Source organism: Tachysurus fulvidraco, chromosome 1, assembly GCF_022655615.1.
Source record: "Tachysurus fulvidraco isolate hzauxx_2018 chromosome 1, HZAU_PFXX_2.0, whole genome shotgun sequence".
In the NCBI taxonomy this organism is placed as follows: Eukaryota; Metazoa; Chordata; class Actinopteri; order Siluriformes; family Bagridae; genus Tachysurus; species Tachysurus fulvidraco.
Genome location: NC_062518.1, coordinates 8,693,344 through 8,705,673, shown reverse-complemented (window position 1 = coordinate 8,705,673; position 12,330 = coordinate 8,693,344). Strand labels below are relative to the sequence as shown.

At 37.4% G+C, this 12,330-nt stretch overlaps 1 protein-coding gene across 4 annotated transcripts in view; it reads left to right on the top strand.

Moving 5' to 3' along the window:
- The window catches only part of mtss1lb (MTSS I-BAR domain containing 2b), a 68,719-nt gene that overhangs the window by 11,720 nt on the left and 44,669 nt on the right, over nucleotides 1-12,330 (top strand). The gene's annotated exons all lie outside the window — the stretch shown is intronic.

Genomic DNA, 12,330 nt, shown 5'->3' with positions numbered 1-12,330 from the left:
AACATAATTGACTTATAATGAACATAAAATTCTGGGTGCATTTCACCAAGTATAATCACTAGACTCTTCTAGTCACTGATACGTTAAATAAATCTATAGTCTGGGCTTGCTTTATTTATTTATTTATTTATTTATTTATTTATTTATTTATTTATTTATTTATTTATTTATTCATTCATTTATTCATTTATTTATTTATTTATTTAACAAAAGCTATTATGTTGGTGACAAAGTCTCAGCCTTATAATAAGCTAGTTTTCCTTCTAGCTTATTTATGCAGCCTTGAGCAAAACACGTAAAACACATCAATAGTGACATCACTATGTAAAGGTTATGAGTCAGTGCTTATTTCCAGACTTTAAGTTGCCTCCCTGTGGCACATATATCTGCCTCCACCCCTGCAGAAACTCTGAATTTGATGTTCTTTATGTGTGTGAGGTTCTTTTTATGTGGGTGTAGATATGAATGGAATATTATGCGGTTGGTGATCCATAGGATAAGTCATGCCTTGAAGTTCCTTTTTGGAAAACAGACGTTACTATTAATAACTCTGACTTTCCCTTTGAGAAGGTTTTCTTGGCTATGATAACTATATTCATTGATTTAAAAAGCACTGTGTAAAAGCAAAAGTGAGCTGTAGTTGAAGTTGGTAGAATTTTGTTGTATTTGAAATAACTACATAATGGAAATGAACAATAACAAAGGTTTTACTATAAGCTGGATAGAGAGAGACAGAGAGAGAGAGAGAGAGAGAGAGAGAGAGAGAGAGAGAGAGAGAGAGAGAGAGAGAGAGAGAGAGAGAGAGAGAGAGAGAGAGAGCGCAAGTGATTGTGGGTTATTTTTGGCTGTGCCAGTCATTGTTATGAAATGGAGCTGTGGTCCTTTAGGGAAAGTAGCTGATGAGAAAGCTGGTGGTAAAGAAAACACTAAAAACCACTTATGGCCTTAATAGTCTGCCTTCTTTCCTTCGGTCTCTCATTTGTCTTTTTCTGTCTTCCCATTTTCAGCAAGCCCGAGGTTCAGATTATATATCCTGTCTTGCTGAATGTGTGTATATGAAGCTGAGGAAGTGCGTTAAGGGAAATGCAGACAGGAGTTTTTAATGAGGTGACATGCTTTACGTTTATCCTGTGCGGACCCTTAAAGCAGCGAGGGGCTTGTCTGACCTCCCCAGCAGACCAAGGCTGCAGATGGAGGATGCTGAGAAGTAAGAAGAAAGAACTTGGAAGGAAATGATTATTAAACAGTCAGGGGTGGAGGAAAGCAGAGCCTCATAGTGTTCATAGCCTGTGGAGAATGAGTTGAAGGTTTCTGCTGAAAAAGTAAATATAAACTTTGTGTTTTGTTAACAGTATTTTTGAGATCTAGCTCAAGTGAGGGTCAGGGTTAAATGAGTCAGACCAGTGGTTGGGCCAATAAATCATAACCAGACATCTGTACTTTTATTTGTTTATTTTTTGTTGTTGTCATTTTGTTATACTGGCAGAACTCGCAAATTATCAGTATCAAAGCTAGTTATAAGCTTTTAATAGTTGCTAGGATCACTATAGATGCTATAGCTAGCATGTTATCATACACATTTAAATTCTGAGCCTAATATTTGTAGAGTAGGATTATATTCATAAATGAATCTGTTCTTAGGGAGTGGAAGTATGGGCCAGAGCAGATATTTCTTGTATTTCCATGTCAGAAATGTAAGTCCACAAAATGAAAATGTAGTGTAGGCCCAGTGGCGTTATGACAGTCTTACAGTAGGTTTACTCTCTGGAAGGGTTACTGGTTGAATTACTGATCGAATACTGAAATAAGGAGAGTAACAACCTAGGAGTGTACATTCAAAGTGTGCATTGGAGGGGCATTGAAACCGGCATCATGATGGAATACAGCAAAATTTCCTGGAACAGTAAAAGTGGAGACAAAAAAGAGAGCACTTAACTGCTGTGGCTTCTCTATATGAGTTGCTACAGCCTAAACTAGTGTTGTCTTTCACTGTTGTCTTTTATTTTCCAAATCTTTTGGGAACTAAGTGAGCAAGAAACCACATGACGTAACCTGGATTTAACATTTTAGTGAACTCAGTTTCACTCTCACTTATCTCTAGAAAATCTAAGCTGGTCTGGTCATTTTACAGGACAAGCTATTAAGGCTCGTGTAATACGTTGATAATTGCACGGGACGCTATGAACAACATCAAAGGCAGAGAGAGAGAGAGAGAGAGAGAGAAAGAGAGAGACAAGACGAGAGAGAGACAGGCAGAGAGAGAGAGAGAAAGAGAGAGAGAGAGAGAGAGAGAGAGAGAGAAAGAGAGAGAATAGAGAGAAAGAGAGAGAGAGAGAGAGAGAGAGAGAGAGAGAGAGAGAGAGAGAGAGAGAGAGAGAGAGAGAGAGAGAGAGAGAGAGAGAGAGAGAGACAGATTTCGGCTTGGGATGAAAGTGTGGAAGATCAAAACAGAAAAAAAAGAAAGAGATAGAGAAATAGAGACAAAGCAGAGACAGTGAAGACAAATGAAGGTGAGATCAGAGTGTTATATAACATGGACAACTTCAGTTCAACTGAGTAGAAGAAAAGGAATTTACAATAATACCAGCAGCTGAGGACAAAGTTTTGAAATTTATACCAGATAGAAGTTTAGCAAAAGTAGATTTCAGCCAAATAGCTGCCTTGTACACAAACCTTGTGCCAGCACCATTACAGTGGAGATTTATGCGAGTAGATTTTCAGACATTTTTTTCCATTCAGCCGTGCAACAATTTATGCAAACATTTAATCCCTATGTTAAATATAACTTATTTAATCCCATTCTCACCAGCCATTTAAATATATGTTGTTGTTTTTTTTTAGTCTTTTTAAATAAAAAAAGGCGATGTTAGTTAAAAAGTGGGATTAAATGTGTTCAACCTGCAGTACCTAATTCTTGAAAAACCTTTTAACCCAGTGCTCTGTTTTAAGCAGTTCAGAGAATTAGGTTTGATCACTTCCAGTTCTATAGTATCAGAAAACACCGGTTCCTGTTCAAAATGAACATACTTCTCATGTGAGTTGATCACAAATCATGGAATTAATTTCTTCAGTAGCAATATCCCCAGACTGTCAGTTCAGAGCCAAAATATTAATTACTGTAATACCAAACATTTTCAAATGATGTTATACTGTATTTAGATGTTGAATGTTATTTCCTAGTTAAATAGTCAGACCCTTGGGCAGGCCTAAACAGCAGAGATCTGTCAGTAAAGCTTCACTGTCATCTTGTGCAGATTTTGCTCAACTAATCATGTTTCATGTGTTTTCAAGCATCACGCAAGCAGGGAAAGATTAAAAAAACCCAGATAAACGACAAAAGAATTGTAAATTGCTGTGTAAGGGGTATGTGGGTGAGGATTATAAAAAAGATAAAAATAAAAAAAAATCAGTCCCTCACAAATGCATGTTAAGTCAAATCAAGAAGCTTTTGTTATTTTATTCATAAACAGCTGGTACAGTGCACACTCAAAAAAAGAAACGACAATGGTAAACAATGTAAGACAGTACAGTAGCAAAGTTGACAAGGAACAGTGCAGCACTGACCAGTACACAGTTATGTAACGGATAAATACAGTGCAAGAGGTTGATTCGATAGTAAACGCTGTAGATATTAACATACTGCACAGTTAGGAGCAGTTTATCAGGAACAAAGTGCAACGGGGGTGCACTGTGTGTGCTGTGTGTGTGTGGGTTTGTGTTAGTCTAGTCTCTGGGTATTGACTAATTGTATTGTAATGTAACAATTGTAGTATTTACATGTGCCATTTTGTCAATACACAATACACTGACTGTGTAGACAATATAGCAGCATTAACACACATAAATTGTTTCTCAAGGGCTAAAACTGGATTATATTAATACAGATACTGTCATAAATAAAGAATAGCTTTGAGAAAGAGAAGACCAATTCACTGACAAAAACATCCTATATACACAATTTAAATTAGAAATGTGGTGAGGCAGATAGTAAAATAGTAGTTAACCACAGTGCAGCAGAAACACACACACACACACACACACACACACACACACACACACACACACACACACACACACACACACACACACACACACACATCCTCACAGTGGGGGTCTCTGGTGGTGAGGAAGGAAACAAACGCTTCCTGCCTTTAACTGCCTTTAATCTGCTTCTCATTTGCTTTTATTTTACTGCTCTTCTTTCCCTGTATATCCCTCTTTCCATTCATTGTGCTTTTCTTCTTCAGACTAGAAGTATAGTTTTCCTTCGCCTAAGAGTTGTTCTTGATAATAATCATAACATTGTGTGTTTTTTATATGTGTATAATAAGTACCAAGGAAGTGTGAAACAACACAAGCTCTGTGCTACATTCAAGAATAGACAGACTTGTGTATGTTGAGTCTTTTTATGTGTGCATAAAGACAGTAAAGCTAAAGATCCCTAATTCATGATCCAAAATATCATGATCTTTAGTCTTCTGTGGTAGGAATGAATATTAACAAAGTCAAGTCTGTCCAAAATACCCCACATTGTGTTGTCCCAGCTCTTCACCCCCTGTGCTTTACAGCCAGTCTGCGTGAACCGAATCACAGTCGACAATAATGAACATCATAAATCTAATTCATTCACCAGGGGGACAGAATGGCTTCCCTTCACAGACACACAGAGCTGTTAAAACAACCTGTGTGCCAGCTCATCAACTGGCAGTCTGGCTCAGGTTGTGTTTTAGATTGTGTGTTTGTGTGGCCAGGAAGAGGATGGGGGTTTAACTGCTGCTCCAGATGTGCACACCAGACTTGAGTAGGCAAGTTGGTGTTACTCTTCACACAAGCTTGTTAGCAAATACAAGCCAAGAGGAACATCTCCGAGAATCTCCACACAATCTCAGAGAAACTGTAATAGGGCTGTCAAATTCTTTAAATAACTGTATTTCTGTTTTAATTTGTATAAGCTTCAAGTGATAGTTGTTACTGCAGCAGACAGACACAGTGTAAATTGTTTTGAATAAATTACAGACATCGTGGAACACACAAGTACAACAAAATTCAGTTTGTAACAAGATGTTTAATAGTAGTAAAGTGCAGAGTAAGCAGAAAGGCAATGTGTACTGTATATGTACCTGTATATGAGATCTGTAAATATGAACAATATTAAAAAAAAAGAAAAAAATCTGAAAATACAAAATTACATAAGAATACACAGCCAAATGAAAAAACAAATCCATTTAGAGTTTTACAGTTAGACGAATAAGTGTGTACTGTAACGATATGTACTTTGAGCAGAGAAATATCAACAAAAGTAAATTCAGCAGTTTAGCATAAACTTTAATGTTTAAGATTTAATATTTTGTTTATTTATTTATTCATAATATTTAGATTTTACACTTAAAATTCATCCAGGAGTTCACAAAAAAAATGCAACTAAATTTTAAGCTTCTTTCAAAACTAAAGTAAAAGTTAAAGTAAAGGTTAGGTTAGATCTTAAATGGGGAATTACTTGCTGAAAAACACCTACTTAGAATATCACCTAATGACTTTATAGCAGAGGATGAGCTGGCAGGTTGGTGGAAATGCGCAAATGACCAAATTAAGAGGAAAAAAATTAGAGAACAAAGAAATTGATATGTACCTGTAACTTGAAATGGTGAAAGTGCTGAAATTAGTACTTTTCAAACATACGATGTCAGATCTGCTCATGTGAGAAACAACTTAATGGATTTTGTAGAGTATTGGTCTGGTTTAGCCCTATTTACTTTTATCTGACCAATAGAATGTAAGCATTCTATTAAATAAACAAATGTTAAGGCCTTTATTAGAAGCATTTGTTTTTGCTGTAACAATAATGAAATGTAATCTAGTTGAGTGCAGTTTTGTTTTAAATAGAACAATTCGTTACATTTGAAACCATTACTCTGAGGAAAAGAGTGTATTGTTGATTGAAATTTATGAGGGAAAATTTAAAGTTTTTTTCGAGGGGGAATGAAAGTTTGGTGTGTGACATATTTATTTTCCATATACGTGAAGTCCTTCATCAGCTGGTTTCACATCCTAGAGCTTCAGAAGCACTATGCTTGCTCAACAGATGACTGAGCTTTGCCCAAAACCTTGTGGTTCTCTAGAAACTGTGTACATTTTTGAATCTAATTTAACTAAAATGAATTGAAATAAACTTCAGATATTTCTTCGATTTCCATGAAATGCAGTATTGTAGTCACCCTAAAGTAAAATATGTTAAATAATTGATACAAATGTGAAACATTTTACATCAGTATTTTACATCAGCCAACAAGCGCCATTTGAAACAGTTACAGACTTCTTTTCCTTTCATGTTAGGGGTTTCAATGTAGAACATGGTATCTTAAAACTTACTAATGTAGATGTTCTTCTTTTATATCCATAAGCATTTTAAAGATTCATTCAGGGAGCCCAAAACTATTCAGACATATAAGAATAAACTAGTTTAAACTGGTATAAAAGAGTGTTTTAGCTCCAAAACAAGTGGAGATACATCATCCCACAGTACACAGTAATAAAGCTAGAAAGGTTGTTCAATGCTATCATGTGATTTATTCATTCCAAATGTCTTTCTCAGCAAAAGCGTCCTTGAACAAGTCCTTCCTAGTACAGACATGTGCTATTATTGCCCTCTCCATGCTCCTTCTGATTGAAAAGACTAGCTTGTTGTTCTCTAAAGAGAAATCAATTGAGTAAAGCAACTGGCTTCTTCTGACATCAGATTTAAAAAGCAGCTCTTGTTCCTCATGCATGAGGCACTGCAGTGTCTCAGTGACTTTGGCGTGAGAGGAACAGACAGGAAGAATAAAACAACAAGCTCGAACAGAACGTTTTATAGAGCTTGGTAAGAGAACCTACAGGTTAACCTTCTACGTCTGCTCATTTCTAGAAAGAAAGGAAAAAAGTCTTACTAAGCATCTCCTTGATTATGTTCCTTCATTACAAACAGCAGGAGGGGAGATAAAGCAACTCAACGAAATTTTTGGCACCTCCCGTTTGCAAAGGGCACCTGACTCAGCTCTTTCCATACCACCCAAACACAGGTCATACGAGAACACCTGTTTCTAAATGAGAGAGAGTTTTTATGTGGAGATCAGAGCTCTATACTGTACACACTCTCACACATGCTGCCACTACCTTATTATCACTTCTCAATAAAAACAGGATCAAGCAAAGAGCTGGATTGCTGCTTGACATGAACAATACTTCCAGTTACATGTATTAATTTTACAGGGTTTTTTTATCCAGAGCAAATAGCTAAAGATTAAAGCAATGGTATAAAGTACTTACATTACACTTATGCTTATTTGTTTGGCATTTGTGTTTTTGGCTAAAGATTAAGACAGAATTTAGGCCAAAGCTGAAGAGTGTATACTAACATGTCTAGCTCTCCTGCATGCCTAGAATTTGAATTAGAAGTCTTCCAAAATCTTGCTAAGAACTACTGAGTCTCCATTTTCCATGAGGAGAACCGTACAGTTTTTGGAATTTCTACATCTTTGTCACTATTCAGGAACCAATAGATATACTCATAAAAAATGTTCAGACTATGAATCTAAAAGGTTTTGGTTTCATCCCTCCTGGGGAATCCCCAGAACCTTGCAACAGAGGGTTTCGTTTTTTTAAAACGTTCCACCCTTTAGGCTCCCAAAGAAACCTTGAGGAATAGGCTAAGCTATAGAAGAATCTGGAAACATTCATAACCTCAAAAAGCAGAGCCTACTGGACTGGTGAGTAATGTAACAAGTCATACATTCATCTCCAATTATGACCATGGGCAGGGTGAATCTGGGGCCTGGTGCAAGGCATGAATACATCAAGACATGTTGCCCGAGACCCTGAAGCTGTGAGGCTACAGCATTACCTGCTGTGCCATCATGTTGGCAGGTAACTAAACAAACAGGTACAAATTCTAATTGAATTTACACATCACTAATTGTGGTGGCATGGTGGCATGGTGGCACAGCAAGAAGCATTTGGTGTCTCAGAGCTTCAGGGTCTTTGCATTTATCCTGAGCTTTGGTTTAATTTATTTCTAGCTGGACTGACTATGCTAAATTACTCCAGGGTGTGAATGAGTGTGTGGGTAGGTGAATATGGTGTCCTGCAATGGACTGGTCTCCTATCCTGGGTGTGTTGGCACTTTGTACAGTGTTCCTGAGTTACATTTATGGGTATCCTGACTGATAGCCATAAATGTTCTATTAATTGATGTTTGTCGAAGTTATTAGAATGACGATAACATCATCGCCTCAATTTCCTGCTTCAGGAAAAGACAGAATTGCTTTTCCCTGTCACTGTACATCCATAGATCATTTTATCACTATAACCCACAATGCTTTCTGATCAATGTTAACTCCAGTGCTTATTATTAATTTATTTCTACTTTGCAAGAATTTTCATCCTAACACTTGCTGTATTTTTATAAATTTATTTAAATTATTTTAAAAAAAGTTTATAAATAAGTTTTTTTCATGTTAAAATATTAACTAATGGTTGGATTTCAGACTTATAGTGATACCTTTGTAACCCCTCCAGCTACTCTCAAGTGACCCTTCCATGGATACCTGGAAGATGGCAGGAATAAAATCAAATAAAAACGCAATAAAAGACGCTTTTAGAGCTGCTGATGTACGTAAATTGCTTTAAACAGCTGCAAAAGAGCTGATGACAGGGAAAAAAACTGTATGTATGTATGTATACATACATTTGTTGATGCTGCAGGGGTAGTAGGGGTAGTACAAAGCATGTGGGGTCGAATACAAGCCCTAAAAGCAAATACCAAATTTCATCAAGCTCCCCCACTCTGTTTGTGCCACCTCTCCTGGAGTCTGTCGTTCCATCCATGTTATTGGTTTTGACAGCTCAATATGGCCTGATCGCACGTCATGATAGACTTACCATTCGACAACCAGGGGAGGAGGGGTTTGTGTGTCTCAGATGAGATTGTAGACAGGCATTCCTTTGGGTGAGAATCATCCGGTTATATCAGCTGCATGAAGGCATTTAATGCCAATCATAAACCCTTTTTTTAAATCATATATTATATGACCCTTTGTCATATAGCAGGTTAATTTTGGCAGAAGTGAACCTTAAAAGAAAGTGCAAGGGGTTTTCTTCATCATTTGCTTTTCCTCGCACAGATCACACCTTCTCTAAGAGTGTGAGACACTCTACAGTGGAGCATCAGCCAGGCTGGCTTGCTACCAATCAGCTTAACGCTTTGGGAGGTGGATCTCTTGCAATGTTGCTTAGCAACAGAGATGGAGGTGCCCCAGTCGCTTGTAGTGTTGCTAAGCGACTGGGAAAAATGTTGCAGTGGGTTACAGTGGATGATAAGGAGCAGAAGTGGAGGACCTTGATTCCCCAAACCGTTCCATCATTAATTGAAAAAAGGCTAATTAACCTATAATTATATATGAATGAAATGAATGAACAGTAGAATCAGCATACAATACATACCGGGTAAACCACCTACACGCTGTATGCTGTCTTTTTATTTTAATACTCAGCAATGCTTTTATCTGATCATTAGGTTCATTAAATTCATTTTACTTTTCTAAGATCTTAGTAATTAACGAGGACGCGCACAACCAACATTCTTGTACTATGCAGGATATAAGGAGGAGTCACCTTGGTTGCAAGTCTCTGTAATAAAAACTGTTATGTTGCCAACCTTACACTTCCTAAATATTTATCTGTCTATCTCACTATAATCCTCAACAATCCAACACAAAGTAGTAGAATGTTCATTATTTAATCTTCTTTAGCAAACAGGTTAGGCAAATATTTAAAGGATGCTATTCACTCTATCTGCTCACTACATACAGTACAGTAGGGCAGTAGGGTTTTCTTGTAGTAGCTTTGTAGTGCACTGTTTACTCAGTAGATCACTGTTTGTCATTAAGGCACAGGAAAAGTATAAATATTAAACACTGTAAATCTGTTCCTCGTAGTTGTATGCGACTTTGATTCTTTTACCCTGGATCTGTATTATGTGAAAACACAGGGCTGTAAGTTAAAGATACTGAAAGAGAGAAATATGTTTTGCGCCGATTGTGTTGCATAAGTGATACACACAATGTGCAAAATGATATTTTTCCTTTTTTATGTTCTAAAGTATACATACACACACACACACACACACACACACACACACACACACACACACACACACACACACACACACACACACACACACACACACACACACACAAATGCAAACAGTTCTCTCATTAGTAAGAGTGGAGTTTTGGCCTTGGCTTTGGAGGCCAGTTTGTGCTGCTTCCCACGTACTTGCTGCTGGCCACAGACACAAAGAAAGCTTGTGACACAAGGAAGTGTCCTCACAGAGCAGAAAGAGAGAGTGAGAGAGTGAACAAGAGAGAGAGAGCATCAGAAAGAAGGAGAGAGAGACCATTAGAAGGAGGGAGAGAGGTAGAACAGATGAACATTGTGATTGAAGCTTAATTAATAATGTTGTTTTTGTTAGACATTTTTAAAAACAAAGAGCCGTACCACGGAAGAAGAGATTCTAGATGTTTTATAGAAATAGAGAGGCAGAAATCATGCGGGACCTTTAAACTGGACGGATGATTATGGATTGAATGTTGTGTTTGGCAGCATTACTGTGTGTATCTGAGTCACAAGTCTCAGTATTTGGCGGCATCTCATGCCATCAGACCACAGATACGCTGTGAATAAATTCTTCATGATCTATACATAATATGTGAATATTTAAAGATAGTTTCTTTAAATATTTAATATATTGTGTTATTATTATTTATTTATTACATATTAATATATTTTAGTGGTGTAGTGGCTAGTGTGACATCTTCACATCTCCAGAATCCCCGATTCAATGCTAAGCTTGTTTTAATGTCTTTCTGGGGTGTTGCATGTTTTTTTATTTGTCTACACATTTTCTCCAGTTTTTCTCATTTCCTTCCACATTCTAAAAATGTTTATAGGTGCTTATAGGGTATAAAAGGTTGCCCCTAGGTATGAATATATGTGCATGATACCCTGCCATGGACTGCATAGATGGGTCCAGTGTCTATTCTTACTTCACATCCAGGTTTTTCTGGGATCCACTATCTTATCAGGATATAACTGAAGATGAAGGAATGGTGAAGATGAATGAATGATGCAGTAATCATTGATGATTCTTTACATGTTCTAATAAATGTCTGGTCTGGGCTTGTAGATAAGCCCTCTAGACTCTTATCATAAGAAAACTCTGTAACTGCTCAGCCTTGTCAAGTTGCTGCTCTCATAGCCTTTGTGACAGTTTCACAAGCCTGGGTGTGGAGTGAATATGAGTGTGTGTGTGTGTGTGTACGTGTAGGAACACACAGGCCAGTTGAGGCCAGGCTAGCGGTAATCCTCACTATTAAGTGTTGGCAATCAGGCGTGATCTCCATACTGCTGCTGCTACTGCTGTCTCAGCAACTTCTATCATCACAGACATGGTTGCTTTCCTTTGGTCATTTACTTCGTTTTACTTTCTCTCTGTCTCTTATCTGTTCTTCCTCTCTTGACTGTGTTTGTTTGTAATTTCTGCACGCCTGACTTCTGAATCTTGCAGCTTGCTTTGAATCTGAGCTTTATTGTCTGTACACATTGCAAAAGTCAAGAACCTATAAGATTTTTTCCTTGCTATTTTTTAATAACTTTTCCACACCATGTTTCCTCTCAATTTTTCATCTTAATTTCCCTTCCTCACCATTCACACCATCAGCAAGTGAGTGACCAATACAGCCAGTTCCAATTGTATAACTGATATGGACACACACACACACACACACACACACACACACACACACACACACACACACACACACACACACACACACACACACACACACACACACACACACATATATACCATATATATATACTACATACCAGGATATGATTTTCAGGTTACACTTTTCTCATTAATCCTACATTCCTTCTGTTTTCTCTTTCCTTTTTCCAAGCTTAGCCACTTTATTTCTAGTTCCTTTATCATCTACTCTGGGAAAAGGCTTGCTGTTTTTATTCAGCCCTATTTTGTTTTTTTCCCAGACGATCCACCCTATTTTCTTTTCCTCTTTTTCCTGTTTCTTCTCACCCTTTTCTTGACCTCCTTCCCAATCCCCTTCTTCTCTCCGACTCTTGGACACTGTCTTTTAGAGAAGGTCTGGTCTGAGCACGACGCTGTGTTGTTGGTCCTTTGGGTGTGTTGGCATGGTGACTCTGTTTTGTTTGTATATCCATAAAGAGTGGCTTTTCTTTTTTTATATATTTAAAACAGGGTGAAATGTAAACTGG